This window comes from Lissotriton vulgaris, chromosome 9 (genome assembly GCF_964263255.1).
Source record: "Lissotriton vulgaris chromosome 9, aLisVul1.2, whole genome shotgun sequence".
Lineage (NCBI taxonomy): Eukaryota > Metazoa > Chordata > Amphibia > Caudata > Salamandridae > Lissotriton > Lissotriton vulgaris.
This window is the reverse complement of record NC_141697.1, coordinates 266,348,807-266,362,756: the sequence shown is the minus strand read 5'-3', so window position 1 is coordinate 266,362,756 and position 13,950 is coordinate 266,348,807.

Below are 13,950 nucleotides of genomic sequence, written 5' to 3'. Positions count from 1 at the left end.
GAATGGGGATGCTCCTATGGTTGGTGAACAGTCAACTTCATGGAGTTGTTGGTAAATGATGACTGCCACGTAGGGCTCAGGCTGCAGCCAATTACTTACAGGTCTTCTAGAATGTTAGACACGTGTATTGCCTGATAGATGTGTTTGTATTGTTGAGGAACAAATGTTCAATATAAAAACATTTGATGGAACCTACTTGTGTATGCTCAAGGGGGGCTGGCATGTGCACGTGTGGCAGCCCACAGTGGAAGGGCACCACTGATATGTGATGCAATATCTACATTGCATGCTGTATAGCGCTCCAGCTCATCCACGTACTAATTTCCACAATCCCAACAAGCTCCATAACTACTTTGACCTCTTTGTTTCCGCAGCTCCCCCACGTTCAAGGGCACCAACAGCAGCCCACCACAGATGACCTGACAAGCCGCTGCATCTTTTTCCCACCTGGCTTCCCGCCATTCCTTCTTTTAGGTGATTCGAAGGGTGAGTGGGCTGGCTTTTCTTCCTTAATGTTTGGGATATTTTCCCGTTTTGACTTTAATATTAGGTTTGATACTTTAGTAATATTAGGCAATTGGCTAGTGGGATAAACTCAAAGTTGGGTGCAGGGGCGTAGCTTGGTCAGGAAGATTGGAGGGTGTGAGCATCAGATTTTCCGACAATCACACTGGCATATAATGTTAAAATCCATTATACGACAAACAGGGTGCACGAGAGGGGCATAAGGGGCAGTGGAAAAGGAGAAGAATGCAGATTGGTAGGGGTACTAAGTGACAGACACACAATATTTTGGGAAATAATCAACATTTTTTAGAACTTTCAGAACAGGGATGAGAGAGTGTGTGTTTTTGTCAGTGTGTGCAGGCAAAACTCCCAGGTGAAATCAGACAGACACCTCACCATATCCAAATGAAAGTACCTGTACCCAACTATTCATCAGAAAATACATGTATGGGGGTGGTGTAACACCCCAAATACTCCCCCTGAAGCTAAGCCCCTGGTTGGACGAGTCAGGCTATTATCTTTGTATATAAGAACACATCAGATTTTTTTTGTTATTTTTCCCAGATTAGGAATGGGACTGGTTCAATGGTACCAGAGGCAGGTCACTTTGTGGCTAGCCTCTGTGCTCCCAATGCTGTGCTTAGCTTGAGCCAGAGGATGTAGATGGGACCCACTGGCACTTATTTTTGGGGGCCAGCAATTGTTTTTAATCATTAGACTTACCGAGAACATGAGAGAGAAAGGCAGAAAATAAGAGAAAAACGAAGAACAGGATGACTGAAAAACTGTGACACAGGGAGAAAGCAGAAATGAAATATAACCTGATAGGGTGAAATAAAACGGAAGACGTGTTAGGTGATGGAAGAAAGAGGCATGAGGTGGAATCAAGACTAGACTGCCTTGATATTTGGCAACCCCATCATTCCACAGCCCTGGTGGTGAGCTGCTGGGAAACACTTTGGGGTACCAGCCCTTATTGTTTTACAAATTAAGCACTATCTAAATGTGCACCACTTATATCATAGGTGTGAAGGAGATGGTCCAGGACTGCATCCCTGAACAGCTACCACAAGGCACTCTGGGGCAGAGAGGCACAGTTCTTATTCTGCCTGCTTTCCTATAGATGAGCAGGGGTAAAATTGTTTAGGCACAAATATCGATAGTTTGTTTTCACAACAGGATGGTATGCGGTGAGGAAGATGCTAACAATGTTGATAACCATGAGCATATAGGAGGTTTTACTTATATAAGTAAACATTGCAAGTGCATTTCAAGGTCACATGATTTTTTCCTGTTATGTGTGTGTTTTACTGTTTGCGGGAAAGGCGTGTAATAATAAACACAATCTGTAATGGTTGTTTTCCTCACACAGGCGATCTCTGGTTGTTCCTTTTTGGCCTAAAGCAATTTCTGCTCACTAAGGCATAGATTTACTGTCCCTCACCCAATGGAGCAATACGGGGAAAATTGCAGGTCTAAGGTGCACAGGTGGCAGAAAAGAGCGCATCACCAAATTCAGGAAAAGTCGCTTCCTGATTACATCATCGACAGTGTCTGCGCTAAATCTGGCTAAACCTCGCGCTGTGTAACTATGATCCTGTCTAATTTAGGATTTGTACTTGAGGTAAACTCTCCAGTAACATTTCCTAGCAACAATACAGGGACCAGGTATTTAAATTGGACTTTTTAGGGTAAAGTCCATGTTACAGGTAGGTATATAACGTAATTCGCCGCTTGACCCCTTCCTTCTGACTGCTTTTACTTGGTTTTAGAATTTGGGACAAAGTCAGATCACCCTAATTTAGCAGTTCTGGTTTTGCGCCAAAATCTAAGTTTTTTGCGTTGTCCTTCCCCAGACATGTCCCTCTTGCTTCTATTAACATGGGGTGCCACAAAGGAATTTGGGCACATCTAGAGGGTCAACCTTCAGCACAATTATAGCCTTTTCACATGAAGGTTGGTCCTTCATTGCTGTTTGTGCCACTTAGCAATGCTTTGCAACTATTTGCATCGTGTGAATGCCAGGAAGAAATCTACTGTAATCTGGGCCTAAACCCTGGACTGATACAAATCAGGTCTCCGTGTGTCACAGCCCACAATGTAATATGCAGACGAGGAAGGCAGTAGGGTAGAAAAGGAAGGACAGGAAGTGATGTGAGTTAGGCAAGGAGGTAAGAAAGGAGGGCCGGGAAAGATGAAAGGAAGGAGCAAAAAAGAAGGATGGGATGAAATGGGAGGAGGGAAGGAGGGAGGGAAAATATTAGGGAATAGAGAGAAGAGAGGAGGACAAGGAAAGATGGAAAGAAGGAGCAAAAAAGAAGGGTGGAATGAAGTGGGAGGAGGGAAGGAGGGAAGGAGGGAGGGAAAAGATTAGGGAATAGAGAGAAGAGAGGAGGACAAGGAAAGATGGAAAGAAGGAGCAAAAAAGAAGGATGGAATGAAGTTGGAGGAGCGAAGGAGGGAGGGAAAAGATTAGGGAATAGAGAGAAGAGAGGAGGACAAGGAGAGATGGAAAGAAGAAGCAAAAAAGAAGGATGGAATGAAGTGGGAGGAGGAAAGGGAGGGAGGGAAAAGATGAGGAAAGAGAGGGAAGAGAGGAGGACAAGGAAGGATGGAAAGAAGGAGAAAAAAAGAAGGATGGAATGAAGCAGGAGGAAAAAAAGAAAGGAATGAGGGTGGGAGGGAGTGAGGAAGGAAGGAAGGAAGCGAGGAAGGAAAGAAGGAAGCGAGGAAGGAAGGAAGGAAGCGAGGAAGGAAAGAAGGAAGCGAGGAAGGAAGGAAGGAAGGAAGGAGGAAAGAAAGGAGGAAGGAAGGAAGGAAGGAAGGAAGGAAGGAAGGAAGGAAGGAAGGAAGGAAGGAAGGAAGGAAGGAAGGAAGGAAGGAAGGAAGGAAGGAAGGAAGGAAGGAAGGAAGGAAGCCGGAGTGAGTTAGGAAGGTGCTTGTAGGAGGACTCAGGGGGAGGGAGCGAGAAAAAAGGGATAATGAGACAGAGAAAGACGGAGGACAGGATCGGGACAGTAGGAGCAAGGCCATAAATTCCCTTCTAATTCCAAATAATTCCGATTACACGCATGAGTAGTTTTCAATCAGGAAGATAATCTCAGAGATAGATGGCAGGATAATTGTTCGTCGGCGCCGCGTAAATATTGTGTCGTTTCTATTAATCTCAGCGAATCGGGTGTCAGGCTTGTCAGTCATTCATCAAAACAAATTAAAAAAAGCATATTAAAAAAGGAGATGTGGGTGGGGGTGTTTGTATCCGATGCACTGTTCACCCCCCACCCGGGGTAATGAAAGCCGCCAACGCTAAATCTGTGTTTATTTATTCGGAAGTATTGGCGAGTCCTGCGGGCCTGAAGACTTCATCAGTGCCCGTGGGGAGCTGGCCGGGCGGGGAGAGACGGGCACAGAGGAGTGGGAGGCACGGGGGGCACAGGGAGAGGGGCAGAAAGAGAGGGAAAGGTGCAGAGAGAGGAAGGGAGCTAGGGAGAAAAAGAGGATAGAGGTACAGGGGAGCACAGGGAGAGGGGCAGAGAGAGGGAGGGAGTCGGGAGAAACAGAGGAAAGAGGTACACGGGGAGCACAGGGAGAGGGGCAGAAAGAGAGTGAAAAGGGCAGAGAGTGGGAGGGAGCCAGGGAGAAACAGAGGAGGGCAGAACGAGAGGGAAAGGGGCAGAGAGAGGATGGGAGCCGGGAGAAACAGAGGAGTGGAAGACACGGGTACCACAGGGAGAGGGGCAGAAAGAGAGGGACAGGGGCAGAGAGAGGGAGGGAACCAGGGAGGGAAAGAGGAAAGAGGTACACGGGGAGCACAGGGAGCGGGGCAGAAAGAGAGGGAAAGGGGCAGAGAGAGGAAGGTAGCAGGGAGAAATAGAGGTGTGGGGGACATGGGGAGCACAGGGAGAGGGGCCGAGAGAGGAAGGGAGCCAGGGAGAAAAAGAGGTACACGGGGAGCACAGGGAGAGGGGCAGAAAGAGAGGGAAAGGGCAGAGAGAGGAATCCTATAAGCAGGTGCAGGTCGAAAGCCGCAAGACTGCACCCAGTCGATGGAGACCTCGGTGGGGTGGGCCACAACCAGCAAATAAAGATCATCTAAACAGGTAGTGTACAGATAACTAGAGCAAGACTACGCTGCCTCCTTGAGAAGACAAAGGTGTGAGTTGCATGTAAGACCGACTTTTGGCATTGGCAAGCTGGGCCCAGGCCCAAGGTGCCCATTTTCAGAGGGGCATAAAGAACTGCTTGCATAAAGGTCCTGCAAAAAGGCAATGCACCTCTTATATGGCTGCAGTGATTTTGTTTAGTACTTCCAATCGTTTTTTAGGTCTCGCGCCTAGCGGTGCACTGCATAGCAGTGTCGTGCAGCGCAAGACATTTAGTAGCTGAAAAACTGGGATTTTAGGCTGACCAAGGAATGGCACGCGCACAAGCGTGTGCCTTTCCTTCTGTGGCACGTTATTGGCCTTTGCATGAGTGTTGTTTTGAAAATCAGCACGCAATAGGCCAATGGCAGGCGCATTGCTCCGCCCATGGCCTATTGGTGTCTATTAGGCGCTTGGTGCGCGTAATAGACACCAATAGACCATGTGGTTTCAATTATCATGCCCAGACACGGGCGCAATAAATAAAAGCACATGACTCGCAGCGATACGTGCGTGCACCTTTCGCAGGCGTTTTTCAAGCGGAAGTGAAAGTGAACGCTTTCCCTGCCGTTTGAAATTGTTCTTGCTTTTAACTGCAACGTTCCTTGTTCTTCTTTTTGCCTCTTATATAACTTCTATCTACGGAACCTGCCAACCCACCCTACTCTCCTTTCAGCCAACCACAACTTCCCCAGCATCGCCCGAGCGGCCCCTGGGCACCCAATCGGCTCATGCAGCAGAGATCGGGAGAACAGCCATATGCAGAAAGGCCACAAGGATTCTGCCCGCTACATCATCACCAAGGAGCTAGGCAAGAAGAAAATGGACAAGGGGGAGTCCAAAGCACGGCAGGCGGCGGATGAGGATGGCAAAGACTGGGGCAAGGGCGTGGCCCCCATGTGCATGGACAGGCACGGCAAGGAAGACATGCACCAGAGAAACTCCTGCGAGAACCACCACAAGAAGCTTCTCAATTCCTGCTTCATGACCTCTAAGGTTTTGAACGGGCACCCTGGCAAGGCCACATGGCCGCATGCCGCACCACGGTGGGTGCTTGAGCCAGAACAGGTGTGCCAAAGAAAAGATGCGTCAAGAGCAGGACTTCTCCCAGCAGCAGGCACACGATCCGTCTCAGCATCAGTATGGCGAGTGCCGGAGCGGTGGCAGATGCTACACCACTCTGTGGCTTACACCGTCCCTTCCAGCATGCCCAACATTCCCCCGCACCTCAACAGCACTTCTGGATCATTCCCCTGTTTACAGCTGCGCTCCAACCCAGACGTGATGTGTTCGCTGCAGGACAAGGCAGGCAGGGAGCTCAAAATGAGCGGGGCCACGTTTGTGCCTTCCGTTGGACACCTGAGCAACCCCAGCCGGTCATTTCAAATGGCCTCCGAGACCTGCCACGGGGACCAGACTGACCACTCGAAAGAAAGAGGCCGCATCAGAATGGGGCACCACCACACACATCACCACCCCCACATGCACCCCAATCATGTCTATGGCAATTCCTACCCCCACCCGAAGGCAGAAGGGAAGGGGGAGCAACAAGTCAAGTGGTCTTCTAATGCCGTTGCTGCCAGGTTTAAGAACCTGGAGTATCTGAACAGTGCCACCTCCGACAGCCCCTACCCCAATATACCCCACCCGGCCAAGAACTGCCTGGAAAAGGGAGGCTACTTCAAGATGCCCCCACTGCAGGACTGCTCCCGCTCCAATCACCAAGAAGCACTCTGTGTCAAGCTTAGCCAATCTTGCTGCACTTTAGACCAACCCCCAAAAGAGTCCCATGGCCAAGGCTCTCAAAAGGTTGCTAGGATAATGACACCAGCAGCACCGGCCTCCAGAGATTGCACAAACAGGAAGTGTCTCAGATACTAAGAGGAAGTCAGTAGAATTGAGTTCTCTGAGCTACAATGGGCCACATTTAGCTCCCTGGGCCGTGCAGGGCCACGGCCCTGCAATTTCAATCAGCGAAGAAAGGAAAAACGCATATCTTGACCCCTTTAGCACAAGTTTACAGCAAGCTGCCCTCATGACTCAAGGCTCTGTGCTGAGCCAGGACATGCAGGTCCCTCCGGACGAGGTGTCTGCTATGAAGAACCTGCTGAAGTACAGCAGCCAAGCACTTAGCGTGGGCCAGAAGGCTCCTTTTGTGGGCTTTGGCAACATGAAAGCCAGCTGCGTCCACTAGGAGGGTAAGATGCAAGGGGGCAAAGGGCAGCAGGAGGTGGAGCGGCCAGACTGTGCTCGGATCCGGGAGAATGAGCCCCCCAGTAGGACGGGGAGGTGAGGCAGCCGCCAGTGGGCATTGCGGTGGCGGTGGCTCAGCAGAAAGACACCCAGAGTCGGCAAGAACCTTCCTATGGCAGCAGCTCCCATCGGCAAAGCAGGACGAACCAGGACATGAAAGGTACACCATGGCCTTTGATGGCAGGGCTGTGTTACAGAGAAGCACGCTTCTTCCCGCCAACATTCATTGTTTACTACTGAGAGGATGTTACTTCCTGCTGTGAAGTGAGCAGTAATTCCCATGAGGCAGATATGACTTCCTTCCTTGTACATATTGCTTTCGGTTGAGTGCAAATGACTTCCTGTTGGTGGTTGTCACACACATTGATCTTGGTAGCTATGGGGAACACAATTTAGGAAAGTCCGTTTCTGTAGACTTATTCTTTCCTACACCTTTCCTCTAAGTTCTCCTCCCTTCACCTCATCCTCCCACAATACTTTCCTTTTTCCTTTACTCCTTCGCCAAGCAGCAAACGGAGTATAGGCGGAGGCAGAGCCACAGGAGTGTGGTATCAAGGTCACATCGCCTATCCATCGTGGGCCTACTATAGTAGGGAGGGGAGCAGATTTAGTGGGAGGAAGCCAACAGGCATGGTTCTTGATTACTGGACCCTAGCTTATCAGGTCTGTCCCTGTGCATGGCTAATGATTAGAAACCCATCCCAGAAGGTGTCACCGGCAGTGCCCAGAAGTATTGTTTATGGGCGCTTATGGAGCCCGTAATCTCCCATCACATTGGCATTGCTGCCCTTTTTAGATCTAGTCTGAGACAGTGCATGCGCTGTCTCTTTGAGACATTTAGTAAGTGGCTTTTAAAAGTGCCACCAGAGGCTTTTGCTGGCCTACAGCTTGCGTTCACGAGCTTGTGCACAGCTGCCATCTGTGTTTTTATGGCTGTAATCAGACTCCTCTGCTCGCAACCTCCCTCCCTTCTCCCCCTCCTCTTCATCAGTTTCATTTGTGTCTTCTATCACTGTGAATGCTCCTACTTCCACCAAGCACACACACCACCAGCCGTCAGTGCACGCTTCCATCAGGCACACACACCACCAGCCATCAGTGCACGCTTCCACCAGGCACGCACACCACCAGCCGTCAGTGCACGCTTACACCAGGCACACACACCACCAACCGTCAAAACACGCTTCCACCAGGCACACACACTACCAGCCGTCACACACTACCAACAGTCAGTGCACGCTTCCACCAGGCACACACCACCAGCCGTCAGTGCATGCTTTCAACAGGCACACACACCACCAGCCGCCAGTGCACGCTTCCACCAGGCACGCACACTGCCAGCCGTCAGTGCACGCTTCCACCAGGCACAAACACCACCAGCCGTCAGTGCACGTATCCACCAGGCACACACACCGCCAGCTGTCAGTGTACGCTTCCATCAGGCACACACACCACCAGCCATCAGTGCATGCTTCCACCAGGCACACACACTACCAGCCGTCACACACTACCAGCCGTCGGTGCACGCTTCCTCCAGGCACACACCACCAGCCGTCAGTGCACGCTTTCACCAGGCACACACACACCACCAGCCGTCGGTGCATGCTTTCACCAGGCACACGCACCAGCAGCCGTCAGTGCACGCTTTCACCAGGCACACACACCTCCAGCCGTCATTGCACGCTTCCACCAGGCACACACACCACCAGCCGTCATTGCATGCTTCCACCAGGCACACACACCACCAGCCACCAGTGCACGCTTCCACCAGGCACACACACCACCAGCCGTCAGTGCATGCTTCCACCAGACACACACACCATCAGCCGTCAGTGCACACTTCCACCAGGCACACACACCACCAGCCGTCAGTGCATGCTTCCACCAGACACACACACCATCAGCCGTCAGTGCACACTTCCACCAGGCACACACACTACCAGCCGTCACAAACTACCAGCCGTCGGTGCACGCTTCCACCAGGCACACACCACCAGCGTCAGTGCACGCTTTCACCAGGCACACACACACACCAACAGCCATCAGTGCATGCTTCCACCATGCACACACACCACCAGCCGTCAGTGCACGCTTTCACCAGGTACACACACCACCAGCCGTCGGTGAACGCTTTCATCAGGCACACGCACTACCAGCCGTCAGTGCATGCTTACACCAGGCACACACACCACCAGCCATCAGTGTACGCTTCCACCACGCACACACACACCACCAGTCATCAGTGCATGCTTCCACCAGGCACACACACTACCAGCCGTCAGTGTACGCTTCCACCAGGCACACACACCACCAGCCATCAGTGCAGGCTTCCACCAGGCACACACCACCAACCGTCAGTGCACACTTTCACCAGGCACACACACACCACCAGCCGTCGGTGCATGCTTTCACTAGGCACACACACCACCAGCCATCCGTGCACGCTTACACCAGGCACACACACCACCAGCCATCAGTGTACGCTTCCACCAGGCACACACACACCACCAGTCATCAGTGCATGCTAAAAGAGGGTTTTAACTTCTGCCCATGTGTTGATCTTTTTCAGTACACACTTGATTAGGCAGGAGGTGTGTGCTTCCACTGAAAAAGAGTGCTTGTTTTACCTTGTGGGAAAGTTTTTGCTCAATACAGTGAGCTTGAGTTGATCATGGCTACAGGCCAGTGGCAATAGCTATAAGCATGATTGGTTTGTCGGGAAACGTTATGTCAGGTGCTATAGGTCTTGTCCATTTACAATGAGAAGGCAGAAGACCTGCCTTACTGACTGTGAAGAGCATATGTTGAATCCAATATACCTTTTAAGGGTGTGCAGTAATTACATCTGTTAAAGCCTGCACATAGGTGTTTTGTTAACTAGAATCTCACAGGTTAGCATAGTAAGCAAGGGTTTTTGTAATGATTTTACCCTCTGACAAACCTTGGTGGCAGAAGATTTGTACTAAGAGAACCTTTTTAGGCTCTTTTTTGGAGAGGTTTCCTATTTTGCCAGGTAGACCTTGGTTGGTTATGGTGACCAGTTAGTGTTACAATCTGCAGCTTGGTTAGTTTGTTGTTTAGAGTTATGTCTAATGCCATATGTATGATTTATTTATTATAAAAAGCTGTGAGAAAGACAGTAAGCCTGACTTTTTTTAATTGTGAAAAGCATATGGTAAAGCCAATAGATCTTGAGGTGTGAATTATTTCAATGTGTTAAAGCACGTCAATAGGTATTTTGTTACATAGAATTTCACAGACAACTGTTGGTGAATGGGTTTTTTGGGTATTGGTTACGCCTCTCTGAAATGTGTGGCCTCTCCAGCAGCAATAGTCAAGAGGTGATGCTATGTCTGTGTGTGCAGGGAGGGCCGGGCCAGGAAGGGTTGAAGCAGCACGAGGACGGGGAAAGAAACATGGACGCAACAGAGGAGGAGTGAAAATAGAGGTGTTCAAGGGGGCACAGAACCACAAGCGTGAGAGGAGGGCAATACGGATGTGGGTTTCACGGAAACACACTGCCTCATGGTGTGCGAGGGTTAACATTAAAAAATAAGCATTGGCATAACCAATAGGTCTCAATTTTGGGACCTTATAAGTACTGAGTTATGCAGCACAATATCCTTGGTGCAACAACATTAACTGTTGCATCGCTAAACACTTATAAGGTCCCAAAGGCGAGACCTATTGGCTATGCCAATGCTTGTTTTACTCGCCATGCTATTCCAGTTTGGACACAACCATATGCAAACCAGTCTTAACCCTGCTCCCCATCGGAACAGTCCCTCCTGAACTGCCAGCCCAGGTCCTCCCCAGAAGAGAAACACACTTCATCCAGGCTAGCTTGAATACAGTGGCATGGCGAGCACGGGACCCATGTCCCATGAGTACAAGGCAAGGGGAATATCGGACCACTCACCACTTAGTATCACATTAGCAACACCTAAACTCCAAGGCGAGGGGGATGGGGAATGGGCGCCTCCATTAGGTCACTAAATTTGACTTCAAAGAAAACATATTTTGTAAAATAAACACTTTTTAGGGCCTTCATAAAAGAGATGAGTGTGTGTGTTTGTCAGTGTGTGTATGCAAAAATCACAGGTGAAATCTGACAGACACCTCACCATACCCAAGTGAAAGCACCTGTACCCAATTATAAATCTGAAAATACATTTTTTAGGGGGGACTAACAACCCAAACACCCCCACTGAAGCTACAACCCTGATTCTGCATCACATGCCCATATCTCTATGTCGAGCAATGGATTGCCATAATATGACAATAATTACCACCTTTATACCAGAGTCAGCCTTAGGGCAAGGGTTGGAGTAACTATGCAATGGATGCTTATTATTAACTACATTAGTTATGTAGTTTGCCTGGGCTAGCATTGCACAAGGGATTGGCACCATCATGCCATGGATGCCCAAAATATGTCAAAAACTGCCATCATTGTGCCATTTTATGAAGGCAAGCCGTATATTAATGGCAGGCACCATCATTCAATGCCAAAATGCAACCACAATTATGCTACAGACAGTGTTATTCCACGAGTGGGCAGCATGATGCGATGAATGTCGCAGCATACCTCAAATCATTACCATTATGTCAGTGGCAGCAATTTGTTTAGCCCATCAGATATGTATAGTTTGTATCCCCCATCACTCTGAAGTTGTGGAACAGTGTGGCTGAAATAGTTCTGTACACCTGCAGACCCCGCACTGACGGGGGATGGGGAAAGAGTTGGGTCGGTACCTAAAATCTCTTCCAGGCGAGCTGCCACTAGTAAAATGTATGTATGTGTGTGGTATTTGTACAGAGTAGTCCTAGCCAAAAGTCAGCGAAGTGCTCCACAGGGTCTTTAGTAAAAATACAATCAATCAGTGATTGGAGAGGAGATGGGTTCTGACAGTCATGCAGCAGGACAGGGAATACATCTGCAAGAAAACAAAAAAAATGTCCTGGTACTAGATTTTCCTACTAAAGAAAGTGAAATTGTTCTGTCCAGAAACTGAATTCAGAACTGCTGTTAAAGGCTTCTCACTCTAATGTCTGACTGATGCTGATGAGGGTGAGGTTGATGCTCAAAGTGAGTCCAAGTGATTTGACATGTGATGGCGTCCAACGCTTTCAAGGTTCATGTTGTTAAGTCAGGTTTTGAGGTACTTGTTGTTTTTGGCAAATAACAGGAATTCTTTGTTGGTGGGTTTCAGTTTCAGGTAGGTGCTGGACATCTCGATATTGATGAGTTGAAAGCTGTGGTTGAGGCATTGGATGCCTGGAATGGGGAAGACTTGCAAGTAGTTGTGTATTATCCGCATACAGGAACCTGGTATCTGTTCATGTAGTAGATTATGGGGAACAAGGTGGAACTCTGAGGGACTTGCAGATTACAGGGAGCTTTTCAGATCCTCACCCTGATGAGCTAACCACAGCCTGAACCTCCTGATCTACTTTCAACTAAAGGAAGCTGAGACTATGTACTAGACTGTGTATTTACCCACTGACTGAAAACTAACATAAAAACACATTAGGGACCCCAGGAACCTGAACTTTACAGTTACGTTTTGTATTTTTGACTCCATAGGAGGAAATAAGTTTGCATTTTGGGGTTAAAACTTCTCAACGGTAAGTGCTAACTACTTTGGTATTCACTGTTGTGAATCTGTTCTAACTGCATGGTTTTTCTACTGTTATATTAAACATTCCTTTTTAAAACTACATCCGGCTAGAGATTCAGTGTGATAAGTAACTGTTGTGTTATATCTGAATCCAACCCATAACACCTTCTAAAGCTCTCCTTGACTGTTCCATCACAACTACCACTAAAGTCTCAAGGGAACTAAAGGACTCTTCACTTAACGTTGCCAGCAGGAATATCCAGGGCCTTAAGACAGAGAAGAGAATTGACAATATCAGCCACTTACCATGTAAACCCTGGGTCTGGAGGTTTCATATCTCATCTCCCATCTTCCTCCTCTGCTGCTCTTGCCCTACTGTTACTCCACTGTCTCCACGCTCCAGTCAAACTCCGCTGTTACATCACTCACCTCATTCATTGCCTTTTGCCCCATTTTTGACAACAACACTCAGAACTGTCAAGTTTTCCAGGCCATGTGTAAACAGCTCTTCCAGAAACTGTTTTTGTTTTCCATTTTTATGCCTCACCTGTGACAGAATCTCACTTACGAAAGACGTATAGAACAAAGGGCTTGCAGCCGCCCATTGCTTAACATTTGTTCGCTTCATTGCCAGTCTTATTTGCTACCATTTGGTTGACAAGAACCTGCTGGCTTCACTTCCTCTTCTTAGCGCTGTAGCATGGATCAAGTACTCATTACGTCAGCTTAATTGTTGTTCTTCTGCTGATGACGCTGTAATTGAGGTACTACTTGTTTTCTTCCTTCAATTTCATCCTTGTTGAACCTCTTGCCAATTTAGCTGTGATTTACTATGACACACACACTTCAAAGAAGCCATTTTCTCCTTTCAAATGGAAGTTTATTATGACGACACATGTTATCTGCTTTTATTTTGAGAGTAGATGTTATTTTCTTCCAAATGCGTTTCCACTTAGGCATGGACATGGAACAATTGCTTTCTTTATGTGATGGGATGTTTTGCCAAATGTCTTATTTTTTTCTTTTTCAAAATGATTTGTTCAGAATCACAGAGTTTTTATGTTGAGACCTGTCTCGCCTTTGAGACCATTAGCTCTGTCATTGCCTTTTGTTCATGCGGCAGAGCATGGGCTTTGCCCACTTTGGCAATGATTTGCAGGGGAATTGGCCTTAACAATGCAGGCTCAGCCACGTGTGCTATTTCACCGCAAGCTGAACCACACTTGCCTTAACCACATATATACGGGGGTAAGGCACTGCACGGTCTAGAGGCAGAGCGGATAAGCAGGCACAGGAACCCAGGAAGAGCAAGAATCGATAGAGGACACTGTGATGTAAGTGGGGCTGGGGCCCGGTTTTGGGGGGTGGGGGGGTTCATTTTTCAGGGAGGGTAGTTTTTAGGGCTCAGGGGGTCGGGATGTTTATAG